This window comes from Colius striatus, chromosome Z, assembly GCF_028858725.1.
Source record: "Colius striatus isolate bColStr4 chromosome Z, bColStr4.1.hap1, whole genome shotgun sequence".
Classification (NCBI taxonomy): domain Eukaryota; kingdom Metazoa; phylum Chordata; class Aves; order Coliiformes; family Coliidae; genus Colius; species Colius striatus.
In genome coordinates this window covers 64,617,856-64,637,305 of record NC_084790.1, presented here as the reverse complement: position 1 = coordinate 64,637,305, position 19,450 = coordinate 64,617,856, and positions in this window count along the sequence as shown.

Sequence of the window (19,450 nt, the reverse complement as noted above, 5' to 3'; positions counted from 1 at the left end):
TATGTGTTAAAATGATTCCCTGGTAATCCAGAAAGATGTAGGACTACCAGTGAAAGCCACTGGCAGCTCCATGACAAAAGTAATATAACTTACTGTCCCCTTTGACAGCTGTAAGGTTTAATTATGTGACCTCAATTAACCAGCTCTAGAAATACAGATTTCCTGTCCTTTCACTATCCAGTACTTTTGTATTATCTGCATAAACCTCCGTTTTCTCCTGCTTTGCATCGCAGCTATTTGAACTTCCTTTCTACTTCTGAACTTTAGTATAATTGCATTAAATTATCTTTATTGAGTTGTTAGATGTAAGAATACATGCATTCTGCTACCAACATGCTGGCTGCTTCCTAAGGAATGCTAAGTTTAGAAGTAACAACTCACTAAATCGAATCAAAAGGACTTTTCACAGACAGATTCCTCTCCCTCCACTTCCCAGGTCAACATAGATAAAATACAGTAGCAAAAAACAAAGCTTTTCTCATATCCTTTTCTTAACAGCATAATTCTCTGCAACTGAGAACATGTTTTCAAGAGTAAGGAAACTCCACTAATTATTTTGAACAGAGTTTTACTAATAACCTTTGATCAGTAAGTCTATAAAATTTCCTATCATCATTTGTAACTAATTTACTTTATACTGTAAACATTGACAGCACAGAAAATACTAAAATCTACCCTGTTTAGCCACATAAGAAATGAAAAAGAAAAAACTCCAAAACAAAAGCAATTACCATAACAAAGTGAGATGATGCTCTTTTAGCCTGGAAAAATCCTCTGATATATCCTTAGGAAGTATTATAAGATACAGAGTAGTTTTGCTGGGAGCCATTTCTATCGATACTGAATTAGGAAGTTAAAGGATCAGAGACTATTCTTAAAGGTCACCCAAAGATTAATATTATGAAAATGATATAAAAATTTGTGGTTTCGTGATGTCCAAATTAAAAAAAAAAAAAAAAGAAAAAAGTTATTTCTATTCTTATTCTGTTGAGACTGCTCATTTTAAGAGGTGTGTTGATAAAATAGTATTATTATTTAGTTTAAGGACACCTTACCTCTCAGTGTCACTGCAGAGTACTTATAAATCATTATTTGCAAATGACAGGTGGAAAAAATGCAGTGACTAGGATAGGATTTGAAATAGGATTTGAAATTTTCGAAGCAATGCTTTAGTCCTGTGTTTTGAACTGGTAATTCACTCAGTGAAAAATGTTTAAGAGCTCTGCACTGTAATTATCTTCATCTTTGTGGCCTAAAAGAGGTCTTCTATTTTTCTCCCAGTGACTGAGCATCACATTTTTAAAAATGTGTTGGCCTATCACATAGAAGACTTAACTCAATAAATTCAGCAAATAGGGTTTGGAGACTGTGGTAGCTGTGAATCTCCAAGAAAACAGGATTCCAAAACAGCAATACTTGTAGCATAAATTGCACTTAAGTAAAAAATTCTAAGTTAAGATTCAGAATGGAGGGGAAATAAGGATGTTTTTCATCATGTTATGTATTAATGCAGAAATGGGAAGTTGGGATCAATTCCAGATTGGTTTCAGATGTTTGCAGAAGAGGTGACAAAAATCAGTTGAAGTGCTTCTTTTCATTTTTTTGAGAAAGAGATATTCCAATTATCTTAGTCTTCGAATACATATTATGGTATTTTTAAAGTCCCATGGGTAGTTTGAACTTTCTTCAAATTAACATTATATAACTAAAATATGCCTGTAAATATTCATAATTTACTTGTCACAGGTTTTGAAAGGCACTGTTCTGATTCTAATCAAACATTCCTTTCTTCTGATGTTTAGAATGTTTTCTCCCAATTTCAGTTATATTTTCACTAGATTTTGCACATAGGGTGAGGAATAATGATACAGTATCATTTAACTGAATTGTCATGATGACAGGTTTACAATGAGCCATTTAAGCCACAACGTTTTATAGACTGCTATTAAATCGAATTAATTGCTTCAATTATGTATCTCCATGTGAAGATGTGCATATGTATGTAAATACATACACTGTGAAAACATGTATCTGGACAAAGAAGATAAAGTCACTGTATTGTATTGGGGTTTTTTTAGTCCTGTTTTATAGTACTACCAGAGTCTCAGAGAGCAACGCCATTTTTTATCATAGCATTTTTCCTACTTTTTCTGTTTCCCCATCCTTTCTTAAAGTATGAGTAAGGGCACTGTGAGCTACTGCATCATAACTAGCTCACATACTGAAATCAATATTTAAGGTTCTATGTATAGCTACATCTGACTCTAACAATTCCAGCCTTTTCTTTTCACAGTCTTCCCATTTTTGGCAACTCTCTGCATCACTCAGTTCCTTTACTTATGTGGTTGAGAACCTCTGGTTTTGCCTAAAAGCAAAAGGAGTAAATTTCTCAAGTTGTACTGGCCATGGGAGTACTGAGAGAATGGTAAATCTAACTGCTCTCATTTCATCCATGAAAACATTTCAGTTAGTCAAAGCAGAGGTTTCTAAGGAGTGAAAATCAGAGTCATATTCATTCTTCTTCCTCTGCTGAGCAGGATCTCTCAAGACTTACCTGTGTCTCTGGTGTGCCTCTCAAAAAACTCACTTGCAATATTTGAAATATCCAGATACCCAAATGTGGGAAATCTTTCACCATAAAGCTTGCTTTCTGAAAAACCTTGTTAGTAAAGGCTACTACTTTCAGAGTTTGGATAGAAAGGATCTTAAAGACACAGGCAGAGATTGCACACACCTTAGTGAAGTTTAAGTTTGCACTTACCTTACTTGGCAAGTTAGCAACTGGCACTGACTTTACATGGCCTTAATCTTGGCATAAAAGTTGGGCATTAGAAGAAAAAAGCAAGATTGTTAACAGTAGCATATGAGAGTGTAGACTACAGTTCCTGCCCTCAAATCCTCTTCCCTAGCCATGACAATCCTTCCCTTTTCCTCTCCTCTCAAATAGGTCCAAAAGATGAATTTCTTCTAGGTTTTCCAGACACAAGTACTAAAGCAGTAAGAACTGAAAAGGCTGACATAAATATGTGCTTCTATCTCTAACACCATTGTACTGTACTTCAAACTACACCTGCCGACTTTTATTATCCAAAACATTGTAATGTTAAAATTACTGATACTTTTTCTGAAAGACGCAGTAATGGTTAAAATTCTGATAAATTACAGTGAGTGTTATTTTTAATAATTTAACATAATGGCTGCAGCCTTTTCACTAAAGTAGCAATTAAGTCATCACAGTTGCCTGGCCTACACGAATTTATTGTGTCTGGTTTTATTGGTCTTACCTTCAGAATTATTTTGCTGCACAATCTGACATGAAAGTCAGAAATCACGTAGGGAAAACTGGTGGAAAAAGAAAGGTCATTAATTGAAACTCTTATTTTTTATTATGTTCCACTGATATTAGCACAGTTGTAAGTGGCTCTGCATCTCAAACATTAAGTTTCCCCACGTAATCATTGTTGCCACAGGTATATGCCTACTTAGCTACATTTCTCTTACTGAACCAGGAATATGCATAGGGATATATCACCAGAATCATTTCTTTTTAAGGTGCATATATACTCACCTTAGTTTGATTATGAGTAATGTTTATACAAGTTTCCTATATTTCTGCAAGCTTGTCCCTTGCTTTTTCATAGAAGTCAACATCCTGATGCATAAATAATTTTGGCTTCAAAGATGTTGGTCTAGCCGTGGTGGGTTTGTTGGGGTCTTTTTCATTCCAATTTCATTGCAATGGCAGCTGCTCCCAATATCAAAACAAAGTACTTGTTTCTACTTTACATCAGGTCACCAAGGAGTCATGAAACAGCTTTTACTACAAGCCTCATACTTAACATGCACAGCACTTAAATTCTTCCCTCCCAGTCTTGTTAGTGGTTTGAAGATTCCATTATTTCTTCTTCCTGTTCCTAAACTGATGAGGAAACAAAGGCAGCAATTAGGCTGTAACAATTTTTTGACTTTATGTGTGGCTTTAGACAAAAATGCTTAACTTTTCTGTACCTTGTTTCCCTGTTTGTCTTGAGCATCAGTAATAGCACTGACCAAGGAAGTCAGAACTGAGTACTTTGACCCCACCTCATCAAAACACCTGCTGGCCTTGGCTTTCCTAGGGCTTTGCCAGCAATTTAAAATTAAACATAGATCAAGTTCTTCGTAATCTCTCTAAGAGTTTTGTGACATCTCAGGGAAGTTATTACAATCACATATTTCTGATAAGGATATTCATGTTACCAGTCTAGATTTTAAGAGTATTTGAGAAATAAGATGTGCATGTGCCCCACAGTGTGTAACTCCATAGTGAAAGGACAGGGTCACAGAGGTTAAAAAGCATATATCTAGGGAGCCTGTAGAAGTGGCTTGTGAGTGGTCCCAAAGTGTTTCCGTGTGTTTCATAAAGAAACCCTCTTCCATTCTGAAAGGAATGTCAAGAGAGACACAATGACAGACATGAAGAATCAGGGGGCAATCCTGCCTTGACCGTCTGCATACAGCTCACTGGAGATACGGGTGAGCATAAACACAGTTCCAGTCAGGTACTGGGGGTAATAGTGTGGACATGGACAAGGACCGTGGAGTAGCCAGCAGGTTATCAATCAGCAGCTGAGCTTACCTTAATTCATGTAGCTATGCCTAGAGCTATCACTAAACACCTAGTAATAAAGTAATAATATACAGCAGGTGCCTAATTATGCAGAGCAAGTTAGAACTGGCCCTCATTTTCATGTGCAAAATTGTGGTTTTGAAAATCCTAGCTGAAGGCTTTGCAGAAACAGTATGCTGTCACATCAAAACCCAGTCATATCAGGTAACCTGGTCCTTGGTATAATACAAGACCCAGGGGGACTGATCAGTTTAGAAAGAGAAACTAGTCTGCCCCAGGCAAAAAAATAATTCAGAGCAACACTAATTCACACTACCAAATGGAATAAAACAGCAAGCTTTCCCCACTCTCTCTTCTCCCTCTGTCTTAAGCTACGGCAAGGCAAGGCAAGGCAAGGCAAGGCAAGGCAAGGCAAGGCAAAGGCAAAGGCAAAGGCAAAAGAGAAGAGAAGAGAAGAGAAGAGAAGAGAAGAGAAGAGAAGAGAAGAGAAGAGAAGAGAAGAGAAGAGAAGAGAAGAGAAGAGAAGAGAAGAGAAGAGAAGAGAAGAGAAGAGAAGAGAAGAGAAGAAAAGAAAAGAAAAGAAAAGAAAAGAAAAGAAAAGAAAAGAAAAGAAAAGAAAAGAAAAGAAAAGAAAAGAAAAGAAAAGAAAAGAAAAGAAAAGAAAAGAAAAGAAAAGAAAAGAAAAGAAAAGAAAAGAAAAGAAAAGAAAAGAAAAGAAAAGAAAAGAAAAGAAAAGAAAAGAAAAGAAAAGAAAAATCTGCCTCACCAGCTCTGACAGGTTCAGGGGATTGTTATTATTCCCCTAAACACCAGTTTAAATCAGAACATTCTTGCTACCACAAACAAAATACTACATGAGTATGGTTGGTGAATAGGAAACATTACAGGAAAGACGTTATCATAGTCATGTCTTCCACGGGTGTACTACCCTTCATTTCCAACAGAGGTGAAGGAAGTACTACCCCAGATGTTCATTAAAGGGATTAAACATGTTGTCTTTAGTTCCTCTAAACCCAGCGAAAGGAATTCCAGATACATTCATGTTTCATAAGTCCAACGGCATCCCCAGTTCAGTCATCGAGGAAGCTCTGTTCCTGCAATAAAACCAGTATTACGCAGGGTTCGGGATGGATTTTAGCCTTCTCCTGCCCCCATTTCCCTTTCTGTAATCAACAGCTAAATTGATCTGACACTTCATCCATACAGCAAGGTCTCCAGGGAGAGGGTACACATGCAGTGTGTGGAGTGTACTGGGGGAGAGAGGACCTGGGGTGGGTGAGTGGTGGGGGATAAAGGGTTCAAAAGTAAAGTCGTCAAAAATAATAAGGCTGTTCCACCCAGCTTCCACTGCAGCAGAGGAGCAAAGTGCCCTTTCAAATTGGGTGTCCCAGCTCCACAGCTGAAATAACTGGTCACAGAAAGCTGCAAGCAAATTGCCTTGACAAGGCTGTTACTGTTGTAAGAGTTCAAAGGTTTTGGACACTAGGTCAGTGGCTGCCAATCAAGCTGACAGAAAAAGCTGCTCCTTGAGCCTGTGATTTCTACCTAGGCTGCTATTATCCCTGACTATTCCTGTACCTCAGCAGCTCCTCTGATTAAACCAGCCTCCCTTTTACATCTCTTTCAGAGTGCGATTCACACACTAATTAGTTGCCTGCTCTCCACTGGGATGTCAGACCCTCAGTCAATTTATCTCTATTTCAGCCTGCTCAGAGTGACTTCCCCAGTTATCAAAATTTAATCATGCCTTCAAAAATGTTGAAAAGTGGTCATTAGAGGCAAAAGGCCACAGGATACAATATTCATTTTTCTCTATCTTCCAGTCATCCAGCTGGCATCTATAATGGATATCCTGGGGGCTGTGAGAACACGTTGATTTATGCAACCTTGCTCTTGCTCTCACTGTGGTGCACCAGCCTGCTTTAAAGAACAGGTTTTAACAAGGTCTGAGGTGGGAGGACATTAATCATGGTAGCATTGTATGTGAAAAAGGGTGCTGTGTAGTCAGAAGAACCCCCTACAGCAGGGCAGTTAGATTTTTTTACCACCTTCTCAGAGATAAAGGAGAGTTTGACAATTGATTAGACCTTTCTGTAACCTTGCAGTCCTGTGAAATGATGAGAGAGAGAAAGGGAGGGGAAGGAACAGTGAGAGGGGGAGGGAGAGAGAGAGAGAGAGACAGAGAACGATTCTCATACTGACGGTCTTAAATGTGCAATAACTTTATGATTCTTGACTGAAACTGGCTATCAAAATCAGTCCCAACTCAATACAGTCTAAAAAAGAAGATCATTCTTGGAATAAGAGTCCTTTCAGTTGTACATGTCAGAGGCAATCATGGGCACCAGCAGCCTGCAGTGACTCCCCTGAATACTCTGTATTTCACAGTGAAACCCTGATAAAAATGGCATTGGATAACATCGATCCCAGCTGTAACATTCCAAAGTAGGTTTCGGCAAAATCAACAGTGATGAATTGAAATTTGTTGACAATAGGAAGGGAGGGAGGGGCCGGGGGGGGGAGGGGGGGTCAGGGTGGAGGCAGTGATTATAATCCTGTCTTTTTCTTCCTTGAAACCAGAGGAATGATTTTCTCGAACCTCAGTGCATGCAACTGAATGCATACATTTGCATGTGATGAGCCAATGCAGAACATGAAGGCAAAATCTAAGTGTGCAAATCAGATACTTGCCTTTGCCCATGAGGGTTCCCTGGTGAGCAATGCATATGCAAATGAGTGTTGAAAACTGGGCTCACCTAATTTGTTTAATCTACCATGATGTCAGTGTTTTTGTTCTTGTCCAACATACAGGATCCTAGGGTCACAACTTAACAGGGGTTATAGCTGGGCACAGTGAGAGTGCACATTATATTATGCCTCTCTATGCCTCTCTGATACTGCTCTGGCACCATGACTTAATCCTGAGCTGCAACATGCCTGCTTTTTCAGTCCTGAGCTTTTCTCTCTACCACATGCATTAATTGCCATTTTCCATTCTTCTGTCCTGGGATCTCTCAAGCTGAAGAAGTCTCCTGAGCTCTCGCCACCTCCCCCACACTGATACTTGAGACCCCAGGGTTAAATGTTCAGCACAGTATGCAGGCATTGAGCTGAACAACTCATTATGGGCATGGAGAGAAGGATGCAACTAATATCATGCTGGAAATTTAACCCTGAATATCATAAGAGACTGTTCTTCTCCACAGACAGAAACAACATGAGCTGGAGACAAAGTGAAAAATAAAAATCAAGAGCATCCTCAGATTTTCCATCCTCAGATGGATGGGCTGGAATTCCTTTCCTGGCTGCAGCCAGCCTGCCAGTCTACCTCTGTTTTCTCTTTCCTATGCAAGTCACTGCCGGTTGCTGGAGAAGGCATGGACAGACAGGTAAAATCAATCTTTGCTCATGTCAGATTCTGATCTCAGTATCACAGATCAATAGAGGAAAAAGCATCAGATCTTTAAAAGCCGTGGAGTAACAAAATGCAGAGCTGTTTTGGGGTTTTTTCCAACTGTATGAAGACATTCACCATAAAACTTTCTCCCAGGAGAATGTGGGGATGTCTACCAGGCTATGATTTGGCCCACACGTTTCAACCATGCACTGCAATCCTAGATAAGAGGGGCTTCTGCATTAAATTGCTAACCTGTTTCTTGATCTTTCCTGCTGCAGCAGCAGGACATCAAGCACCAGCTATTCAACTCCTCCAGGCAAGTAGTTCACTTATCACTCAGTATCCTGTGTTATGACACACCATGAGACACATTCAAAATTATTTAGCCTTGCAATTTAAATGGGGATATTGGAGGTGTGAGTGTGAAAGTGCATGTGCCTAGACACATTAGTTTCAAAACATATCCTTTGAATTCAGGTGTGTTTTTTACACAAACAAAGTCTTGAGTACATTAGTCAAATATAGTCAGGCGTAACATTGGTCAGTCCATTTGCCTTGGATTGTAATAGTCTGAGTGCTACAGAAAGGTTACTCAAGCTTCTGAAAAAGGCTAGGTGAATTCTTCTACAGCTAGTATCCTGTCAGCTGACCCAAGTGGATTGTCTCAAGGGACAGAGGGGACCAGTGTGAATCCCGTGCTACCTGTACTCCTGTGTGAATTTTGCACAACATTCAGCCAGGTCCATGCACACAGACCCTGTCTTCATGCTGTGCTACACAGCACATCAAGCCCACAGAAGAATAGAATTGCTGAATTCTGCCCTCAGCACCTCTACAAAACCTACCAGTGATGCTCTTTAGAAGAAAACCTAAGTTTTCTGCTATGTTTTTTGGCCTTCCAGTCAGTAACATATTTTTCAAGCAGGACTTGCATGAGACTCAGAAAAAAGGAAAAAAGTATTTTAGAGGCAGGAAGGGTGAAAATGGAATGTAAGCACCAAAAAAATGAAGTGCAAGTGGTTTTTACTCAAAAACAAATGTGTGATGTTTTCTTCTTAATCCGCTCAAGGTTATTCAAAGAACGATAATGAGGAAAAGTATCATCTATTTTCCTGGACTCTTACAAGGCTGACAGTGTATGTGAATGAACAAAGAACATTAACTTTGCCAAGACTAATAGTCTAATAGTTGCTAGTATTTAGGACAAGTTTTGCATCAACATCTTCCCATACTGTATGTCAACCACACAGAAACAGGCATTACATGTGGTCTCTGTTTGGTAGAAGCAAGTAGAAGTACTGTACTAAATTATGGTTTGTTCCAATTGTTCTGTGTTCCTGGCACTGTTGGCAAGCATGAAAGCTGTAATTTTCATTAAAAGGCTCATCCAGATATTTGGCAGCGATTATATGATTCCAAGAAGCACTCAGCCACAAACAGACAATTAGCCCATAAAGCAATACTTATATTAGATTTATTTTCATTTTCATCATATATCAGTAGTACAAAGAGAGAAGAAGCTGCAAGGATGTTTACAATTAAAAATAAACACCACAAGGCAACAAGATAGTACAAATCATAATTTATTAGTTCAGTCTCTATTTTTAAGTTCAATAATATAACACAATGAAATCATGTAAAAAGCTACAGACAAAATGCATTTCAAAAATAGACAAAGTATCCAGGTTACGTGGGGAACATGAAGGAGTCGCAAATCATTTGCAGTATTGTAAAATTTCTGACTATAGATGAAGATAAAAATGTAGGAATTTATAAATGTGCATACAGTAACTTTCCTGTATGTACATGTATGTTCATATGTATGTTTGCATCTATACTTATGCAGACATAAAATTGAGTTGGTATAATAGTGGAAGTAAAAAGTGTCAACTCAAAGCAAAAGAATTTACGATGCATGTAAATCACTTCCAAAGAGTCAGAGACTCATCTTCTTCCTACTTAAGAAGTCAAACTGACATAAAATAAGTACTTCAAGAGACACCATTTTTCAACTGGAAGATTCTTAGTAATGGACTCTTAGTCACATCCAATAAATAAAAATAACAGTCATTTACATACTGTGGCAGCAGTACAGACACAGTACACACATGAGAAAAAAATTTAAAATGCTAAAAATTTCCAAAAATCCTTCATTTAAAGAAACTGAACACAAGCCATGTCATTCTGAGACACTCAATCAGATTTTCACTTCCATAACTTCAGAATTTCACTCAGAAGTTATCATTCAAGCAAATATATAATTCCAAGTAGTTTAACTGAAATTGCACTTTTCAACCAGGAAAAGCCCTAAAGGTCCTAGCACAAATTTTGAAGATGTTAGGAGCTCTTCTACAGCTTTCAGGGAAATGGCATGCTTTCTTGATACCTGAATTTCTCAAGTTTCTGTTTCATTCTGAACATTACCCACTTTTTATCTATATTAGAAATTATAGGAGCAACTTACACTGATATCCATAAAAAAAGAATTGTCAAAATAAAAGTTTTTAAAATGAACAAAAGATTTTTTTTATATACATATACTGCAGTCAAAAGGAGGATATTGCACATTCAAAATCCCTAATATTGTCCATTTCACAAACACCAACAAACACTTTAAAGCAAAGAATTGTTTGTAAATATAAACTCAGAGATGCCTTCTTGGTTATGGGTTGTAAAATGGAAATTATACTGTACAGTTAAATAACCTTTTCAAATCAGTATCTTCATTTCACCTTTTTTTACCTCCGCACAAGTTAGCTAAGGTACATTAGAGAAGCTGCTACCAAATCCAGGGGAAAAACTAGAAAACATGCATATTACTCACCACAACAAAATGTACACTTTCAAGATATACAGATAAAATAACCCACATGTTCTAAAGTAACCCACATAGAGCAAAATTATGACCCCACTGTATTTATACACATGGGTGCAGTTTTCATACACTATTATAGTCTCATATTATATATCTTTAAATCATGCTGTGAAAGTTTCTGCCTTCCCCTAATGCCAGTTCTAATTTAGGGTGAACAACTACTCTCATAAAGAAAAACTGCTACTGCTGCTGTTTATTAGGCTGCAGAAAGGTCTCACTGACTAATGTCCCAGGATTAAATGAATGTGGAATAATAAGAGCTGATTTATTTGTGCTCCACTAGGATAAAGCTGCCACTGATTTTACAAGAAACTATTCATCTGAGGGCTACTATAGCTAGTAAATTGTGGCTGTTGCTGAAATTAGTCTCCAGGCCTTCATGCAATCTACAGAGTGAAGTAGCAATGCGGTAATAAAGCTATTGTGAGTACTTGGTGTATTTAAAAGGTCCCACTTTTATCCCTGTCTTAAGGGATTCTGAAAGCCAGCTTTCAGAGATTCCCCATCAGAAACTCTACTAATTTTTGCCTACACTTTGTGTTTCTGCCTTGGGAATAGATGATAATTTAAAATGTTCAGGTAGTGATAAATCAGAAGAAACCTCATGCTGGAGGGTTTTGGGGGGTTTTGTTCTATTTTTAACTTTACATAGCCTGGAGTAATGTTTTCCTTTCAGCATTATAGTAAGTACACAGGTCTCTATCCAGTCCAGACATGGTGATGTAAAGAACAGTAAACTGAATTCTCAATAAGATAGCAAAATAAACCTATCTTTAAGTTTTCCTAAAAATTTTCTGATGTTTGAACTTGGATACTAAATGAAAACCAAAACAAACCTCAAATTCTGTTAAAAGATACAAAACAAAATTGACTGAACAGCAAGGAATTACCAGAAAACTTTAGAAGGCAAAAATAATGGGAAATCACAGAAGAATTATTTTAAAATAAAAAACATACTTATGCCCTGAGCATTATGCCCTGATTCGGTACAAGGCTAAATAGTTATATGTCAAACAGATATATGAATGCATTGCTGAGTTCTATGGACAATGATCCACATTGAAAATAAAAGTGAAAGCTTTTTCATAAAAGTTAGATATCTCAGAGTGCAAATTTTATTTAAAGTTAATTACACTTTTTGCTGTCAAGAATATTTCTTCCAGGCTAAAGATCAGCTTGTATTTCTAGAGTTAACTTTCACTATCTGTCTTCTACCTATTTCCTGAGTAAAACAGAACAGACATCATTCTTCAACAGTCTATAGTTAATAAATCCACTTCAGTTGGAATAAATGCACATGCATATTCTGCAAATATTTGTATGTTCAAGTGTTGCAGCCCCTATTTCTTTCAAAAGAAGACATTGTTGGTAATACTGCTATAGTGCTGTTGTTGTAATATGTGTTTGTGTAGAAATGCTTGTCAGCAGCTTACAACACCTAAAACTCTGACATTAACTCTCACAACTGATTCTGAAACTATGAATGTTAACTAGACGGTACACACACACACACACACACACACAAAATGCATAGAACAAATACAATCTTAAAACTTCATGAGTAAGAGATGACACCTTCTGTAAAGAATTCTGCTGCTTCACTTTAACCTTCTTACAGTTTTTGTTGCCTGGTTTTGAAGTGAGTACAAAAGTAAACAGATTCTGTTTAGGCTTGGCTGAAAATTCAGGCTGGGATTTCTCCAGGTGAAGAGCATTCATTAGTGAATTATTCCAAGGCACTGAACAAGCGAAGAGAGTCCTCTAGCTCCAGTTGAAAATTTGCTAGATAACACTTCTCACCTATAGTGAATTTCATTTCTTTGTATCATAACTATAGTGACAAGTTTCATCCATAAAATATACTCCACTTAGCACTAGAGCTTTTTGTTTTCAAATGAAAGGTTATCAGCCCTTTCTTTTTATACAATACTTTATAATTGAGTGTTATGTCTTGCATCTTCAACTATCTCATCCCTGCTTTCAGGTGGAGCTAGTCTTTACTGTGTATTATAAATATTACTCATAGTGTGTACTTAATAGTGCCAAAAGTCCAACAAGGGAGGACTATTGATAAGACAACACAGGAGCTTTAAGTTTCTTTTCAGGGAGAGAGTAGGTGATGATCCATGTATTTGAATGTCAGTACCAATAACAATTGCAGGAAAACTTACCACTGCTTCTAAGCTTTCTGAGTCTGTGTGTTCATCTACCATGGAAATATTCGTCTGCAGAAAATCAAGATTTTTGTAGACTGTTAGGTACTAAAATTATTACCAAGCCCAATTCAAATCTCTAAAACTATGAACTGTTTTTAGACTGAAGAAACAAGATTTTAAAAGTTCTTTAGATCCTTCCTCTCCTTTCAGCAACTTTTAAATGTCTTCTTGTTACAAATGGACAAGAACCATGCATTTTGAGGAAGAGAAAAAGTAAATCAAAATACACTAAAAGATGCCAAAAGTAAACACCAAGGTGTCACACTGACTTGATCTTGAGTGACACACAGATAGCTTCTTCCACACTGGAATTACTTTAGCTAGTAAAATTTTTCTGCAACAGTTTTCTCATCCTGTCTTCCTCTGCTTACATCATCATACTGTTAACACTCTACCAGCATGTGTGAGAATTCCTGCCACTACAGTTTAGGAGGTGGTATTTGGTATAGTGCAGGTCAGAGTATTGTCACAACTGTAACGGAGATTTCAATGCACACAAAACATCAACAAAGCGTTATAACATGTTTAAAAAAAAATTATTATTATGAAAGTAGAGTGTCAGCAATGGTATTAAAGCATTCTATCTAGGTCTAGGTGTTTTTCAACATTTTTTTCAAGCACTTTTGTAAATTGGAGAAGACTATATTCTTTTTGAAGGAACTTTTTCAAGGAAAACAAGTTTTTTTGAATCAGCTGCTATTTAGTCCTCATTTTTCTTTTCCTTCTCTCTGCTTTTTTGCAATGTTTCCTTTGTTCTTCTCTCTTTTCCTATTATTTATTACAAACATACGTTGACTACACATTAAAAATTAGTGTGATGAGCAGTATATGAACATTCACATACACAATTCAAACATATTTGTGGAACTATAGTTGTGGAAAATGGTGACAGATGCCAGTGTTTGTGATATAAACTGCTTTTATTTACCAAAGAGTTTTGAAAACATTGGGTATACTTACATTCTTTCTGTGTACATAAACATATGAAGGTCTCAGGAACAATTTGGTCTGCATCTGCAGCGCTCAGAAAACTTTAATTTAAAGAATTAATTTTTTTTGTAATCAATCTTTTCCTTGGCAAATATTGGAGGATAATGCAAGGAATTTGAGTTACCATTGTAAAGTAAGGAGGCAATTCAAGCCACAGTTGTGTTCCAGCTGGGTGTCAGGATTGTGCTTGTGATGAAACTCAATGCAGCCTGGGCATCAAATCCCCATATCACCCAGGAGCACTGCAATCTATTTTTGTCCAAGACTGAGAGCAGACTGACCTAACACATAGCAGTGGACTCCACCCTTGCAATAAATCTCTTGACTAGAACTGCAGGACTCTCCAGGAGAGTTTTGGAATATGGAAGATCCCCTATGAAGCTCCTGCTGTGCACAGGCCAAAGGATGGGCACTATTTGTACATTTATATGTGTTGATTAGTATCCTGGATGGAGACTCTAGGCATACTAGAGATACCATCAGGTAGTTTCAGCTCCAAATTTGACTAACTGCACCTAGATGAGACCCTATTAAATTTCAGAAACTAGTCATGCTGACACAGGAATAGCCATGTAGGACAATGTTTTCTACTACTTTTTCTTTATGTCTGTGTTGAATGCCATTTAATAAATCAATAGCCACTGGTGGATTGTGCATAAATGTGAGTGTTCACGCAGGACCTCTGACCACAGTTTATCAGAACAGAATTTCAGGGAGCCTCAGATGATTCAGCTGAAGAAGTCATTGTAAAGCCCTTCACAACCCAGACAACTGCTCAGGAGATTCACTCCCACTTGTGATCACTAACTTTTGTGAAAAATGAAGTGAAATTACTTTTAATCTTCCTGTTCCACAACTAACTGTGGAACACAAAACATATGTGCTGGAAATCCACCCTAGTGTCCACTAACTCATAGGTTCATAGGTGGTAGCACTGAGAGGGTAACGCAATTCTTAAAATGCTTTCTGAGATTGTCCTTACAATACTATTTCTGCAGATTTACAGATGTAAAACTCCTAGTTAACCCTTTCTTTCTGAAAGATCCTGAAAAATACACAAAGAAGCTTTCAGAAATTTTCAAAAGGACCTACTTCATCAGAGATTGGTGGTATATTAACTTCTGACAAAACATCTTAATAACAGTTCTGAAAAGGACTTTTTTGTTCAAGTTGGTGCATTTTGCTTCTATTTTTTTTCTTGCCAGCACAATGCAGACTGCTTCCTTTCATATTTATATCCACTGCATTGTTCAAGTTATGTTTATACATAAATGGAAGCAGGAAGCTGCTCTGCTTAAGTGAAATTCAGTGTATATTGGACTCAACAGAAAATCCCCTATAGAGAAGAATTTTCATCTTAACTCTTTATAGTGCTATGGAATAAATTAAGAATGAGAAAATCAGTGTAGCAAAACAAAGCCTACTGACAAGAGTCCTCTGGAAATATCTGCCCAAGCTTTTGAAAGAATCTTAAGAATTCTACTTCTGTTTTGTTTTTTTTACTAGAACCGTGGCAAACTTTCAGGCAAGGCTGTTTGCAGAAGATGTCTGCAACAGATGGCAAATGGAATAACTTCTGGTTTATTTAAAAAGCTACAATCATCAGTGATACTTTGTTTACTGCTCTCAGTATGATAGTATTAATAAGTTCAAGATGGATTCATTTCAATGTAATAAGGAAGGAAATAGAAACAAGCCATTTTGAGTTATATAGGAATAAAACTTGGCAAAGAAAATACAGATTCTTACAGATGCATGATCAAGGTCAAAAATGATGAAAGGAGAAAAAAGCTGGCAATATGGACTTCATGAAACTACAGTACAATTAAAATCTCATCTTATATTAAGGAAATTGCTTGAACACAAATAGAAAATCTTCCAGCTCACTTTTTACTCTGTAAACCTTTTCGATGTTCTTGGAAAGTTTGATAAAATTTTCTTCCCCTCTACCGTAGCCTTTTGTACCTTTTCTTATTAGTGTGGACCTGCAGCCTGCCAGCATTAAACATTAATCCTCTGCATAATGAAACTGTGAGAATGGATTTCTATGAAATTTCACACGTTTGTTAGTCTGGTGAGGAAGATGCTCATTGTCATACCTGGCTTTTCAAGATTTTCTGATTAAAAAAGTATCTCTAAAATCAAGATTGGTTGGAAGCTGAGAATAATTAGTTTTGTTCTTATTGATGTTAATATTCCCATTTGATATTTAATTAAAAAAATACTCAGTTGGAAATATTGGGCTCAAATGAAGCATGTAGGATGTAGCAGAGCTATGCACAACTCACATTACATACAAAAGTATTATATGCCCATCACTATTTAAGTAAGTCAGGGGATAATTCACAAAAAGTACATCATAGCTCATACTTGCTTAGCACCATGCCTTCTGGCATTTCTTTGCAGTTGAACAAATCTAGTTAGTTTAGATGTTATAACAGACTGGAACTGGATCTACACATGACCAGAGTTTCCAATTTCAGAGTTTCCAGGATAGTCCACAAATTTTAAGGCTTATATTATTTGACTTATGTTAGCAACATAGAGACTTCCCTTTGCAGATAGCAGATTGCAGGTGCAATCATATTCACCTGGGATGAATATGGATGAGATGATAAGAGAAACTGTGGACTAAGTGAAACTGCATTTGGTAAAATTGCTTTGTTTTGGGAACCAGAGAGAATAAAATCTCTTTTAGCAGACTTTCTTCCTGGGTGGAGATGCCTGTTGAGATACAATCAAGATGATGACACACTCAGTCTGTCTTCTGAGGGTGTTATCCAGTGCCTTGGCAAGGGGTAAGAGACATATCTAATGAAAGTTCTTTTGGCTTCAGCAAGCATCTCGAAAGAGTCAAAAGATCATTCCAGGAATGCAGTAGAAACTATCTGCATGTGCATAGAAGAGCACTTGGGCCATTTTTGTCACCAGCACTGTTCCAGTAACTTTTCCAGAAAAGGGCAAAAAAAAGCCATTGCATGTGATATAACTAAGGGCATAACATTAGCATATATATATCAACATTTTCTCTAACTGGGCTTTAAGTATATATGTAATAATTTATACATGTAGTTATCTAATATTGGCATACAGTCTCAGTACATTATAAATGCAAACACTGACATACATCTTATTAACTCCTGACTGAATTTGGAAGTGTCAGTCCTGGAATGCTTTCCTTGAGGGAGATGGATGATTTCACAGGGTACTTCAGGAGACTGTAGAGAAGACTGAAGAGAAATCAGGAGCAGATTTCTCTTCAGGAGCAGATCACAGTAAAACTTTGCAAGCATCTAAGAAAGAAGTGATACAATTTAATTTACAAATGCTTTAATAAACTGATAATTAAAACAAATGTCCTTTGTGTTAGATGGTTAACCTACTAATATAATGATTTTGAGAGCATGAAAGAAGAATGAGCAAGAATTGTAGTTTTCCAGGATTCAGTGCAATCTGCCAGTCACGTGTCCCATTCTGAATTCTTTTTCCCACTTCTTACCATTGCTGAACAGACATCTTAAAATTAAAATATCGCTTTTATGGTTTCAAAAGCAGCCAAAAGATCTCTTCCTGTGGAAAAAAAAAGAATGTTAGAAAGCAACTACAAGTTATGCATAGCACTGTGAGGTGAGATTGCCTAAAGCCTAGACCACTACACTTTGAATTTCCAGATTAAAGAATTACAGAATGGTAAAGCAGGTTCACCTCGATCAAGTCACGCAGGAATGCATCCAGGCTGGTTTGAAAACCTTCCAAGAAGGAGATCCCACACCTGGGCAACCTGTGCCGGCATTCCAGCTTGTGTCCATTACTCCTTGTTCTGTCATTGAGCACTACAGGAAAAAGACGTCATCCTCTTGATATCTGCTGTTTAGGTGTTTATAAGTTTTGATAAGGTCCCCTGTCAGCCTTCTCTAGGCTAATTGAGGCTCTAGACTAGATGAGACAGAGATGTCACTTTGGGTGGGATTCTGCTCTCATTTAGAATTAATGATTGGTGTATTTATCATGAGGCAGGTCTCAAAATACAAACTCTTTCTCAGGTGTCAAAGCTGAAGAGCTCCATCTTCACAAAAGTTAACATATATAGATGGGGGAATGGGTACAAATACCACATAAAAAGATCAGTTTCACAGCTAATACATATATCTTTCCTTGCTCATATTTTTTTGAGACAAAAGTCTATGCTTACTGTTCTTCATTCTCTACATAATCTTTCAACAACTCCTGGCTTCTTCCTACATTCACTGTCACGTATTTTGCTATAGTTTTGAGCTCACTCACTCTCACCTAACAACTTCCTTCCTCCATTATATATGAACTGAACAATAGCATCCTAAAATAGAAAAATAGATTATTTAGTTATTTGATTTCTCTTCAACAATAAATAAATAGGAGATGTGGGGAGATTTCACTGTGTAGTTTTGTAGACCAACTTATGAAGAAAGGACATGGCAAAGAAAAAAATGTGGCAGAAAAGCTGTGTGAATGGTGTTGGAAATTAACAAAATAAGGAAATGGAGTGGAAAATAGAAGGCAAGATCGATCAGAATTAGGACCTATGTGTTGAGAGATCTGAGTTTAAAGTTACAACATGTATCTGATTGCAAAGCAGGAGAAATGTAGCAGCACCTGTCTATTAACCTCAGGAGCTGCCACTTACATTTTATTTCATTCATTTAATAAGTATCAGTAAGACTCAGAAATACTGATATGTTACAGTGTTGGAGAATAAAAATGGCATTTATTGGCAAGTGAAAATACCTAAATTAGCTAGTTTTTCAATTCTGGACTCAAGTCACAATGCACAAGCTTGCAAAGTATCTCATTTTCCACATTCCCTCATCTCTGTGACATAAGATTAGTGAACTTCAGATTGTCACAGAGTCACATCTGTATCACTCAAGTGAATCCTTTAATAAAATGTACAGATAAGTGCTGGGAGGAGAGAATTTCTCACGACAGAATGGTATAAAATTGCAGACTGTCGATTTGGTAAGACCTTGGATACATTCTGTGAATTACACTGCTTACAAGTATAACCTGTAAGTTAACTTATACCAATGTTGGAGGCAGGAGGAATTTTTGACATTTTAATAAGGAAAGTATACAGACATTACGAAAACATATAATACAAGGTAAAACTAAAAAATAGGCAAAACCAGCGTTTTCTTAATTTGTTGACTGTTCACAAAACCATTTCTGTATCAAGATAGAAAGCAGGTTAAAAAATGGAAAATACAAACTTAATGGATAAAGAGATAATAAAAGTGATTTTATGTTGTATGACATTATTAGAAAGTCACCAAGACATACCAGCTAAAACTGAGCACTTGAATACAACAGAGACACAGAAGAAGTTA